Source organism: Chlorocebus sabaeus, chromosome 25 (genome assembly GCF_047675955.1).
Source record: "Chlorocebus sabaeus isolate Y175 chromosome 25, mChlSab1.0.hap1, whole genome shotgun sequence".
Taxonomy (NCBI): Eukaryota; Metazoa; Chordata; class Mammalia; order Primates; family Cercopithecidae; genus Chlorocebus; species Chlorocebus sabaeus.
In genome coordinates this window covers 64,596,455-64,610,348 of record NC_132928.1, presented here as the reverse complement: position 1 = coordinate 64,610,348, position 13,894 = coordinate 64,596,455, and the positions used below count along the sequence as shown (strand labels likewise).

General features: G+C 43.3%; 1 pseudogene; it reads right to left on the bottom strand.

Annotated features, from left to right (window-relative positions):
* Nucleotides 1-13,359: 13,359 nt before the first annotated feature.
* Nucleotides 13,360-13,692, bottom strand: LOC119619782 (large ribosomal subunit protein eL33 pseudogene; annotated as a pseudogene).
* Nucleotides 13,693-13,894: the final 202 nt, after the last annotated feature.

The following is a 13,894-nucleotide window of genomic DNA, read 5'->3' as shown; positions in this document are numbered from 1 at the left end:
ACATATTATTTCATCATCCAGGTATTAAGCTCAGTACCCAATAGTTATCTTTTCGGCTCCTTTCCCTCTTCCCACCTTCCCACCTTTCATTATCTATGAAAAAATCATGTTCCAAAAAGAATAATTGACTTTCCCAAGGCCATGGCTATAGGGCTAGTTATGGGCAGTGCTCAGTCTGCCTATAGATTCCTCTCTTCATGCATCTACAGGGTAGTAGAAAGTATTTTTTTCCTTCATTGTGATGTTTCCCTATTATTATCATCCTTATTTTTATTATTGACACATTGAAAAAAATTTATGACTGAACAGTGTTTTGAGATATCAAAATTATAGTTAAACACATTCATCTGGAACACCATCAAAAGCTAAAACGGGAATTTTTACATATTCTTTATTTTGCTTTTATGAGGAAGAGGCAAATGACATGTAAACAAGTTGCTATTAGAAACTTACCCAAAAAGAAGCTTTTAAGATATGTCATTTCTTGATGAATCTGGTCAATACAGTTTCTCCTTATTTGAAAACTGAAATAACAAACCTTTACATTTCCGTAAGTCTTTGCCACTTAGAGCTCTTCTTTTCCTTTATCTTTTTTTTTTTTTTTTTTTTTTTTTTGAGATAGGATCTCACTCTGTCACCTAGGCTGGAGTGCAGTGGCACTATCACAGCTCACTACAGTCTTGAACTCCTGGGTTCAAGCAATCCTTCCATGTCAGCCTCTCAAGTAGCTAGGACTACAAGGCACCATGCCCAGCTAAGTTTTAAATTTTTTGTAGATGTGGGATCTCGCCACGTTGCCCAGGCAGAACTTTTCAAAACATCATTTGAAACTCTACATTGAGAAATTAGGTTATAATGATTACCCTGAATCACTACAAATGACTTTTGTTTTTGTTTTTGCTTTAATAGGAGAAAAGGCATATAAATTTATTTAATGTGCACACAGAAACCTTCAGAATAAAGACCCAAGCCAACAATAAGGTGCAGAATCTTATATTCCATCTTGAGGTTATAGAAAAAAAATGTGAGCTCAGAGTATAGCCCAAAACTGGTTATGTTGGTAAATCAGGTTTAGTGGCAAGACAAGTTATGAGAGGGAGAAAGGAAGAAGCCAATCTAGCAAAGGTAGCCTTGTTATACGGATGAAGCCTCGTAGAGAGCAGTGCTCTGAGAGAGTAGACAGTAAATATGTTTTCAGACCTTTAAAGGTGTCAGTCTCAGTTAATCTCTCCTGGATCCAGGAATTGCCTAGAAAGGGAAGGCCTGGCTGCACTAATGAAGATTCTCTACAGCTACAAATTTCTCTCACCTCAGTCTGCTGGCCATGCAGCAGCCATTTCAAAATGACTTTTGAATAGTCCAAAGAAGATGGAAATTTGTTCTGCATAATTTAGTGGTAAGCGTTTAGAAATAGTCCTCCCACTTGTGGTATTGGCAGATGGAAATGCTCAGCTAACTAGTACATTCCAATAACTGAAGTACTTCGCTTTCCCAGCCATGTTGGACATTGGGTTGCCATTCCAATATGCTTCCAATGGGCAGATGCTGTTGGCTAAAACAAAGTTCTTAAATCCTTTTGTATTAGTCAGAGTTCTCCAGAAAAAGAAACCCAATAGGAAGTGTAGATACAGATAGATACAGAAATAAATATATAGATATAGATAAAAACACTGGTGATAAAATATGGGCTGGCCGGGCGCGGTGGCTCAAGCCTGTAATCCCAGCACTTTGGGAGGCCGAGACGGGCAGATCACGAGGTCAGGAGATCGAGACCATCCTGGCTAACACAGTGAAACCCCGTCTCTACTAAAAAATACAAAAAACTAGCCGGGCGAGGTGGCGGGCGCCTGTAGTCCCAGCTACTCGGGAGGCTGAGGCAGGAGAATGGCGTGAACCCGGGAGGCGGAACTTGCAGTGAGCTGACATCACGCCACTGCACTCCAGCCTGGGCGGCAGAGCGAGACTCTGTCTCAAAAAAAAAAAAAAAAAAAAAAAAAAAAAAAAAAAAAAAATATGGGCTCATATGATTATGGAGACTGAGAAGTCCCACAATCTGTCATTGGCAAGGTTCAGGCCCAGGAAAACTGGTGATGTAGTTTGAAGACCTGAAAGCCAGAGAGTCCAGTGGCTGTAGATTCCAGTTCAGGTCTAAAAGCCTGAGAGCCAGGAGTCCTAAAGGCAGGAGAAGATGGATGTCCCTGCTCAAGCAATCAGGCAGAGAGCAAGTTCATCCTTCCTTCATCCTTTTGTTCTGTTCAGACCCTCAACAGATTGAATGATGCTTTTCCACACTGGGAAGAGACAACTGTTTTACTCAGTCCACCAATTCAAATTCTAATCTCTTCTGGAAGCATCCTCACACACATACCCAGAAGTCATGTTTAAATGGCTATCTGGGCATCCTGTGGTCCAATCAAGTTGCTACATAAAACTAACTGTCACAATTTTTTTCTACAGTATGTATCAAAAAACCTTAAATTATATTCTGGAAATTTATCCTAGAAAAATACTGAACAAGTGTGAAAAGCTGCTTTACAATGATATTCAATGTCGCATTTCTTATAATTTTCAACATTAAGGAATAACCTCCATGTCTAATAAAAGAGGAATGGGCCCAAAGATATTATACAGTGACAAAATGGAATTTTATACAGTCGATAAAATGGTGATATAGAAGACAATTTATGGACATCTGAATGTGTTAATGACATTTTCTTTAGTGAAAGAGTAAGGTGTCAGGGTGTGTAGTAAAATCACAATTTTGTTTTAAAAAGTTATGTATCTTTAAGTTTGTGTGTACAAGAGAGACTATTGCTGAGATATGGATATCTTTGGCTTGCTGCCCCTAAGAATCTATTTGTATGAGTTGTTAAGACTGATATTCATGAGATCTTTATGTTTTTTGGCTCAAGAAAGAGAAAGACATATTGGGGATGAAGATAGTCAAAGTGATGGAGGGAAAAGGAGGTGGGAGTGATTTCAATGGCATGGACTCTGTTTCAAAACCCAGCCAGTCAGGTTTTGAGTCTCAACTGAGAGAGAAGTTAGGGAGAAAAACTGAAAAATTGTGTTGGTAAAAGTTTGCTAGCCTCTGGGCACCAACTATGCCACTTCAGGATCTAAGGAACAAGATGGGCCTTAGATTTAAGAGAGGGTTGCTGGTCAGCCTCTCTCCACCCTCCCACTCATTTCAGGCTGGCACCAGCACAGTGTAACTGTGCCCACCGAAGGAGCCTTATGGGGAATAGCAGCAGCATGGATGGCAAGCAGGCTGGAGCAGGAAAGAGTTGTGTTCCCAAGCATGTGCGAGACTCCAGGATCCTGCAAGACATGCCCCGAGGGACAGCTGAAATCCACAGGGAGCAAGTCGGGGCTGGGATCTGTCACAATGTGTGTAGTAATCTAATGTAGGTTTTTCGACCTTGGCACTTGTTGACATTTTTGAGTGGCCAATTCTTTGTCATTGAGGGCTATCCTGTGCATTGTAGGAAGATAAGTAGCATTTCTGGCTTCTACCCACTAGATGACAGTAGTCCCAACTCATTTAGTTGTGACAACCGAAAACGTCTCCAGATATTGTCAAATGTCCCCTGGGGTTAAAATCTCCCCAGGCAGAGAACCACTGATATAATGGAATCACAACTACAATGACAGGTTAGTGAAAATTGGTGCATGATAACAGCTAACATTTAATGAGTCTTTGTAGTGTTCTGAGCTTTATGTTTTTAACTCATTTAATGCTTACAATAACTTCATGAGGTGGGTTCTATACTTATCTTCATTTTAAAGATGCGGAAATGAAAGCACAGCACAGAGAAGTTAAGTAACTCTCCCAAGCTTACACAGCTGAGAGGTGGCAGAGCGAGAATAGGACCCCATGCAATCTGGCTATGGAGACCTCGCACTTAAGAAATGCAATAATATGTTAACAATTGCGGACTTCTATGTGATTGCCATTGTTCTTTGTAGGTTTTTATTTTTGTACTTTCTAATTTTTTTTCAGTAAAAGAAGTCACCTTAATAATAAGAAAAACGTTATTTAGCCAGTAATTTATTCAGAGCCAGTGTTGCAGGACACCTGTATGAGCCCGCTTGCATGGTGAGTAGATCTCAGCAAAGAGCCCCATTGGGTGTCCTTGTGCACAATCCCAAGAAAAGACCAAGATGGCCAACAAAATTTTATACTTGGACCGAAAAACAACAGTATAAAAGACAGACTTGGCAGGGTGTGTATTTTCTATGGTTTGCTGAGTTCAATCTTCATATTGTCTCTCCTGACTATGCAGTGAATGAATTCGTAGTCCACGCTCCGTGGCTCACCACCCGCAGGCACTCACCTGAAAGCAGCAGAGGACAGCCTCTCACCTTCAGCAGCAATGGGCTCCTCTCTGCGTAGTTGCTGATGCTGTTCCTGGGTGGAGGGGCTGGTAGTGTGTGGGTGAATAGGCATGGAGGCTGAGGCTCTGGGAAACAAAGGGCTGAGCCCATAGGCTTGGACTGAATCTTGCCCATTTGTCAAGCGCTGGCTAGGGGAGGCACTCGGGGTGATGATTCCTGCCAAGGCTGAGGCTGGCAGCTGAGCGCTTCACAGAGCCTGCCTGTCAGTCACTGCTTACGCTCATCCCTTAATGGCTCTTCCCTTGTCATTTGCCTGGTGTCGCTTTTATCTTAAGTGAATTTAACAATGGTGAAAGGTGCCAGTCTGAGGTCCCCAGAGAGGAGCTTTGCCGGAAGAGCAGTTAGAATGAAAGTCGCCTCCATCAAATTGCCTCCGCTGCCCCATCTCAGGAATAAGTAACCCCGCGGCTGCAGGGATACCCCGGAGGCCTGGCCGAGCCAGCCGAGCTCTTCCCACAGCTCAGCAGGCAGCCTTAAGGGAAGCCAGCTGCAAGCAGGTCTGCAGAACTGGAGACATCTTGCAATTGCTTTTTTCTTAATTTCCACACCCAGGAGTATTTCAGGAGGAATTTAATCTCTATGTTTCTGGTTCATTTACACTTAACTTGTCACAGGATTCTTTCCAAAGAGCCATTTGGTGCCCAAGAGGACTTGTGAGCTTTTTAAACATATATCCATCTTTAAAAAAAATTCTTGAACTAACCAGGTTCAAAGCAATGTCTGAGCCACACATGAATAAGAGATGGTTTTAAATTTCAAATTCAGTTAAATATCTGAGAGTGGTTTTGTGAGGCAGCCCATCTCACAAATCAATCAATGGCAGGTGAAAGCAAGTTTCAGTTTACCGACCCTGGGTTGGGAGTTGAAGTTAGGATGTGAGATGGGTGAGCAGGAGAAGTAAGAATAGAGGAAGCAAGAAAATAGACTAGCCGAAGGCATAGTAATTCCAGTTACTACTTCTGACCTCTTACTATATACTAGGTACTATACTAAATTCTTACAACACCACCACAGCAATTTTCAGATTACCAAGAAACTTTCTCTGTTTTATACATGAATAAACTTAAGATTAGAAGTTAAGTAAGTTACTCAATTCACGCAGCTAGTAACTGATGCATCCAGACTGAATTCAGCTCCTTCTGAATGCAAATCAGCAACATTGAAATGAGTGGGGGAAATGGAGGAAAGAACTAGAAGCTTGGCCAGTTCTGGGTTCCATCCTTTGCTACCACCCATCAGGGTTCTATAATGCCAGAGCCTCTTTTTGTGTTTCCATCCTCATCACCTCAGAAAGCATGGTGGGATGGCGGGCGAGTCTGGCTGATTCCAAGACATCTAATTGTGCAGACTACAGTTGCTCCATTTGAAGAGTTTGCTTTCATTACAATTGCTGGACACCATCTCCTATTCACCTAGCAAATTAAGCTTGAGGTACAGCTAGGAAGAACTGAGCTCTGGCTTCCTGACCTCTGAGTGAAGCCTGACTTTACTTCTGAAGGAAACTGGAGGCAAATGATTTCCTAGGCACTGAGGTCAGTTATTTCTGTGGACCCTGTATTTATTTGTATTTATTTATTTTTTGTTTATCTATTTTTTTGAGACAGGGTCTCACTCTGTCACCCAGCCTGGAGTGCAGTGGTGTGATCTCCACTCACTGCAGCCTCTACCTCCCAAGCTGGAGCAACTCTCCTGCCTCAGCCTTTGGAGGAGTAGCTGGGATTAAAAGTGTGAGCCACCACGCCCAGCTAATTTTTTTTTTTTTAAATATTTTTAGTAGATATGAGGTTTCACCATGTTGGCCAGGCTGGTCTCCAACTGCTGACCTCAAGTGATCTGCCCACCTCAGCCTCCCAAAGTGTTGCTATTACAGGCATGAACCACCATGCCCAGCCAATTTTTAAAACAAAATTTCTTTGTATGTTCTCAAGATTTAAAAAAGAAACAGGTAGGGGTGTGTGTGTGTCTGTGTGTGTGTGTAAGATATCTGTGAGAACAGAGGACAGTTTTCTGCTCGACCAGGAGCCGAGTTTGCTTATCACAGTTGAACAACAGTTTGTTTGAAGCCTTACTTCCCTTGCTATGTAGTTCATGAAGTGCTGAGGACCTCTGATGGTAGGACTGTTGTATTTGATGTTATGTATGCCAACTGAGAAACAAACTATCAGATGCATTTATTTTGGTTGTTTTTTATCCGGCACCGCTGCCTTGTGTGCGGTTTATGGAGATGAGCATAGATCTCTCCAAGGGTGAAGGCCACTCGCAGACTGTCCAGTACTTCTTTCTCATCTATTTAAACATGCATGGACACTGCATTCACACTGATCTTTAAATAAGGGCTTTCCATTGAATTAGTACGTGTAGAACTCCCAAAAGAGAGGATGAAAAGTTCTCATATGAAAGCAACCCAGTGCACAGGATCTGAGAGGACCTTGGCCACAAGACCTGCCACTCTAGAAGGAAGTAGCTCATAGGTCCATGCCTGAGCAAAGAGAAGCTTGAGTTGATGAGAAAATGTGAAATGAAGCCCAAAACAGGGGCTTTCCCTGGGTCTCCAAGGTTTATAAATACTTCTGGACGCAAAGGCATGAAAGATGACATACCTCTATCCACGCCCAGGAGATGGTGTTGGCAACAGATGTAAAAAGGATTGGAGAGCTGTAAGCAGAGGGGGAAATGCCAATTTCAAGAGGCAGCAGCTCCTTGAAAGCACCTGGGATAGCTGAGTCCGGACTTGATTGGTCTCTCTCTACTGTCAGCTCCTCTGGCATCCATGGTCGACCCCATACAAGGCAGTACTTCACCACAATCAGGTTAGTATTGGCTTTGCCTGTTTCATGTAACCCTGTGTTTCTACACATCATCTCCTTCTCAAAACCTCCGAAGGTTTCCCCTTATCAGCACAATGAGCTCCAAACTCATTTCCTCAGCCTCAAAACTCTTTTCCACTTTTACTTTCAATATTTCCTCAACAATGTGCACAATGAACACTCTACCCTATTAAACCTGATCCATTTGTCCCTTAGGGGACCCTCTGTCCCAGTTTTCCCAGAACACAGGGTTGTTGGTGCAAGAACCAGGAAGTCCAAGGCAAACTGGGATGAGGAGGCTGCCTATCTAAGCCACCCCTGGATGAACACATTTGAATTGCTCTACTTCCATACCTCTCATGCTTCTCCCCAGCTTAGAATACCACCTGGTATTTTCTCTACCTGTTAGAATTTATTCATCTGCTAAGGTCGGCATCAAATTCTATCTCCTGGGGGAAGCTTTTGCACATCTCCCACTGCGATAATCCATTTCTCTTTCCTTGGAGATCCCAGTAGCTCTGGTTGTCTGGGGGACTGTAAGTGGGAGGAATTGAGTAGAGTGGTTGGGAACATGAATTTAGGAGGTAGATAGATGTGAGTCTGAAATGTGATTGTGACCATTGCTGATTGAATGCAAGTCATTTAGCCTCTCTGTGCCTGGGTTTTCTTGTGGTTAATTGTGGTGGGATGCATAATTATAATATCTAGCTTTTTGGGAGGTTGTGAAGATGAAATGAAATCATATACATAGCACCTGCCTCATGTGGTATATTGATATACACAGTGTTACTATTCTTTGGTTCCTTTATTCAGTGAATATTTGTTGAGTGTCTTCTATATGCTGGGCCCTGTTCCATGAGACTGAATCAAACAGATTAAAAAAAAATGCCCTCAAGGAGCTTAGATACTAATGGGGAGTGGGGGAGACATAAACGTAAACTAGACACTGTGGCAGATGGTGATAAATGTTAGAAAAATAAAGCAGCAAAGGGAGATAGTGAGGGCTTTATATAAGGTGGGGAGAGAGAGCCTTAAGCAAAGACAAAGGTGAGGGGTTGAGCCATGTAGATATCTTGAGCAAAGAGGCTTCCAGGTAGAAGGAACAACAAGCACAAGGTACTGAGGAAGACTGTGCTGGAGATTTTGGGATAACATGACTGGAGCAGAAGGAAAAAGAAATGTGCTAGGGAACAAAACCAGAGGTAGTAGGAGGGGCAGACCATGGAGGACTGTGGAGGTAACCAAAGTACTGTGGCTTATTCCCTGCACAAGAAAGCATGATCCTGAAAGTGTTTGGGACAGAGAAATCCCATTTTCTGACTTCTCATTGTAAGAGTCGTTCTTGCACTGGGTTGAGGACAGACTGTAAATGTGGGCAAAGGCAGAAACAGGAGGATCTGTCAGGAGACTGTTGTTGTAAAACTGGGTGAGAGAGGAAGATGACTTAGACAAGGGTGCAAGAAGTGAAGGTTATGAGCCTGGTTAGATTTTGGCTCTTTTGGGGGTAACCCAACAGGACTTACTAACAGATAGTAGCCTGACTCCACTCAGGAATGACTCGAACGCTTCTCTAAAGAAGGATAGTGTCACTTGTCAACTGAGATGAAGACTGGGGACGTGCAGGCCAGAAAAGAGTTTAGCTTTGGAGATGTTACGTGTGTGATTTCTTTTAAACACCCATGTGGAGTTGTTGAACCATGTTAACCAGGCAAATCTTCCTTCAAAAAAACAAATCTCAGACTTATTTAGTGGTTCAAGAGGAGGGTAGAGATTAGTGGGGGATAACTAAAGCCTTTCCCTGAGACCTCCCCTAGGTATTACCACCACTACTCAACCAGAAGCTCAGGTTCACCATCTTATACTTTTTTTCTGAACCTCCCTCAGTTCTTAGAACAGGACTGGGCACAATACATTTCTGATTTGTATTGACTAGTGACCACAGAAACTGTAGAGCAGGAACTTTGGATTTCATGAGCTCTTTTAAAACAGAACCTTTGTGCTTCTAAGGCCTTTTCATAAAAGAACCCTGCCCTCCACGTGGAAGCTTTCTGAAGGTACCCAGCATATTCCATCGTCCTGTGTGAACCTTAGTGAGCACTCACGTAGGTAATGCTTGGTGGCAGACAACGTCACTCTTCCAGGTTTCCCAGAAACAAGAGAATAAAAGGCAGAAGATGAATGGCCTTTGCCTCTGAAACAGCTGCTACTGCTCCCGCATCTGCATGGCCAGTTGATTTAGAGATTTGTGAAGAGAGCCTCTGAGCCCCTCACTCCTGCCAAGTGAATTGCCAGGAGCATCCCATGGCAGGAGTTATCGTTCTACTCCAGGTGCTGCAGGACAAATGCCCTGGAGTTGGAAGATGAAATACCCTTGCTCCTAGAGGAAGCTGCAGGCACGACCTGGGCACTGTTGTGAAGATGAAGGTTATCCTGCCCTGAATAGCCAGCAACTTGGAGCTAAGTCAATAACACTCATCAAAGACTAATTCCAGAGGGAGGCACCTAGGACTTGCTGTTGCTGAAAGACTGATAATATTGCCAACTCTCCCTCATTTATGTCAATGTGCCTGGAGGTGGAGGTGGGCACCACGGAATAGTCGCTACAAACAATACATAATCCAGAAACCGAAATCATTTCCCTTAATTGTGAATGATATACTCATCTTTTTGCCTTGTTCAGGCCACACTTTGCAGATATTCCAGGTACCAACTGATTTGCCATAGCCCCATTCCCCTCCCGCTCCTCCACTTCCAAAATAAGTGTTCTAGAAAAATATTTCTATGATCAAATACATTTGGCAAATTCTGGGTTAACAGACTGCAATGTTTCTTTGTGCAGGATTTCTCAAAGCTTTTAACACGCAAATGCACACTGAAACCTTCCAAAGGGAAAGAACACGGGCAGTAATATTTGAGCAGAAGGACCTGTTTACCAGAAGCACCTATTAAGGCAAGTGTTCCCCTAATCACACTTTGGGAAATGCTTCCTTAGGCTAACATGAAAATGGTTTTCTTTCTCTGAGACTAAATGGTGCTTGGGGAAAGGGCCCAGGAGCATGCTGAGGACTGGATTTTTAAAGTGCCAGGAGGTTTAAAAAGAAAGCAAAAGACAGGGAGAACTAATGAGTCCAGGAGCATGAGGGGGCCGTCGATTCTCCTGCCTGGCCTTTACTGACTCACTAGCTTCTGGCTGAGGGGTCTGGCTCCATGGGAAGGGCTTTGCCTTCAGAAGTTACCAACAGGCACTTGCTTTAAGACCTGGCTGGCACTATGTAGTGCTAAAGGAAGGAAAAACTGAATGAAGACCAAAAAATTTCACCCAAGGCTACTTCGAAGGGGGAGGGCCTATCAAAATTTACAAGCACAAAAGGTTTCTCTTAAAACAAAACCCTCAGATATTCTTTGCCACAAAATTTTGGCCAATATTTTCATGTAATGAGAAAATCAGAGAAGTTAATAGGAAGTATAGGGGGTTTCAATCTAACCTGCTGTATCCGTCATTTCCTCTACAATATATAGAAAAGCCATCCTATTGCTATTTGAACACCTCCACTGGTTGGGGGTCTCACCACCTCCTAAAGCAGCTTAGGCCATTTCAGACACCTCTAAGTGCATGGGTCTAGTACAGTAAACTCTACTCCTGACTAACATGATCCCGAATTTCCAGCATTCTCAGTGCTTGCTGCTTTGAGCATGGTATGCATTAGCCTTTGCCAGTGAGTAATGCAGAACCTAAAATAAAGCAACAATAAGTCAGATAGACTGACAAAACGAACAGAAAGAAACACACAAGTAAAACAGCCAAAAAACAGCAGTCTTCACATTTTTTACTATTTGGGGAAAAGCAAACCTATTTTATGAAGGTGCCTTTTCGGTTAAAGAGGAAGGTTGTTTTGCAGGGAAGACAAGAGGATGTATGTGAAAGTGTTTTGAAGAACTCACTGGGTCATACACTTAAGTGTAAGGTATTTATTAGGGGATTAACAGTGGGAGCTATCACAAGGCAGGGAGAGTAGGAGGGGGAGAAAGGGTCTGATTGCTAAGAGGCTAGTAGGAATGAGAGGAAAGCAGTGGAGGACAGGAGCAGGAAAGATCTGGAGGAGTCACGTGCAGAGGAAGCAGGTCAGTACATGGTTACGTGTCCTCCTGAAAAATCAGTTTCTACTTATGAAAATACTACCTTGGTCAACACACACCCTCAGCTATGTTGCCTAACTCAGAAATCTGGGCGTCACCCTTAACCTCTTCTTTTTCTTCATCCCACTATTCCTGCCAACCTGTTGTCAAGTGTGGAAGCCCTCTCTCTTAAACACAAGGAAGCTGTATGACATGTTTCCAGAGAGTAGGTGCGGTGCCCATGATCTTTTAATTAAGATGAACTAAGAGCCTTTTAACATGCAAAGCAATGAGAGGCAAAAAACTTCCCGGTGAAGATCTCACTGTATCACTGGGCACCATTTACCCAATCAAGGGGAGATGTACTTCTGGACAAATGAGGCGTTAAGACTCAGTTTCTGGATCAATGACAGCACCAGAATGAACTAAAAGGCAGGAATGCCCTTTGTTGGAAGGATTCACTGCCTCCCTGCATCTCTGAATAGACAACTGCCTTCCTCATGACGTGTTCTTTCCCCTTGGACTCTCATTCAATTGCTCCTGGACACCGTGATGAAGCCACCGGGCATGGCAAACATCACCTGACTTCAGCCTCAGACTCAGCTGAGGTTGTTCTGAATCTTCACTCACACTGGGGTCCTTTTGGGTGCTTAAAACGAGAAAATAAGGGGATGTTCTGAAAGAAGGACCGGGTGATGGAGTGATGTGCATATGAGGCGGCAGGGGTCTGGTGAGTGTGTGTATGTATGCACACATGTGTGTATATGTCTATGCATGTGCACAGAGGAAAGACAGGTTAAGCTACGGTTTCACATCTTCTCCAGCTGCCTCCATCTGGAAAACTGGAAGATTCTCTGACTCTAATTCACAGAATTCTCTGGGGGGTGGACTGATTATAGCACTTTGAGATACTAATGATTTACAGGGACTGAGAGGTCTCTTGATTTGCCTTCAGGCCTTCAATGACCTTTGTCAGCTTTCTGTCTCCATCCATGGTCTGTCAGCCCAGAACCCATCACACCCAGCCAAGCCCAGTATCATTTTCTGGCTGGAGCAGCTTCCTTAACTTACAGGTCTCTGGACCTTGCCTGCATCTACCCAGTCACCCTTAGTTGACCTCTCTGAATTCAGCATCTGCCTACCTTATTGCATATGTCCATTCTAGGGATCCCAATATCACATGTCTACTTTCACGTGTAAACCAACATGTGGGACCTGTGGTTAACTGTAAAATGCCACTCTAGGGCATTAAAGATGTGTACTTTATGAAACGCTGTCTAGGAGAAAAAAGTGATAACTCAGCAAAAAGCAGTTTGCTTCATACTAGAATCCTTCCAAGTGTCTTTCCCTTCTCAGTTCAAATTTTGCCCCTTAAATCACCAGTGTGCTTCCTCCTGGGTCCTCAAACTCTGGATGCCAGCCCTTCCTAGTCAGTCCTGTTCTGAGGTGCTGTATACGCCCACGGGATGATGAATGCTTGGAAGTCACCTATTTTTGGCCACCCAAAAGCTCCCATGCAGACATTTACCAGGAATTGTGCAGTTTTCATCTGCCTTTACATGCTTAAGTGTCTTAATTTTAGGTGTGTGTGAGGCAGTGAATGACTGTTCATTTGAGACTAGGGGGTCTGGTTTTTAGGAGGGGCTAAAAGATTGATGAATCATGCTGCATTGAACACTCATGGGGTGGGGAGAATGTGGTGTGAAGCAGGCATGAACTGTGGAATCAGTCTTGGGTCGCAATCTGGATTCTGACACAGGGAGCCTTAATCTCTCTGAACTTTATGCATGAAGTTGATTATTGTGAGAACTGAGTTAAATAATGCATATAAAGCACCCGGTACATTACATACATACAACAGGTTCTCAATAATGGCAACTTTTGATTATGATTTATGAGCACCTCTCAGATGTAAGGTGTTAGATGCTGCAACACCTACAGAGATTTATTCCACATTTGGGTGCAACATCCAGGCTCTTTTTTTTTTTTTTTTTTTTAAGAGCGCAAATCCACGTTTATTTATTGACTTTTTCTTAGTTTAAATCCTTGAGGGGTACAACATCGCTCGGATTCTGTGTCCAATAGCCTTAGCAGGAAGATTGCTTTGGAATTTGGCACGAACCATGCTGCTGTTTCCGTGGGCCCGAGTTACCTTTCCCCAGATTACTCTGGTTTTGTTTGGTTTGCCGCCAGGAGTCACTATGTTGTTCTTTGCTTTGTATACGTAAGCGTATCTCTAGTTCAAAGAGAATTCTGTTTCATCTCGGGCATAACCACCTTCAGCTTTAAGAAGAGCTGTGTGCTCCCTTTGGTTCCGGAGACCCCACTCATAGCCAGTAAAAACGACCTTGGACCACAGCCTCCCAAACATATTTTCTTTTAGAAGTCCTGTTCCCAGCAGGCCTCCACAGGAGCCAAGATGGCGGGAAGAGAAAAGCAACATCCAGGCTCTTACTTACCATGTCAATGCTTCTTAGCCCTGGCTAATGCCATAATCACCTGGAGCTTTTTTTTCTAATTACAGTCTTCTGATACTACAGTTGTCCCTCAGTATCCTGGGGGAATTGGTTCCA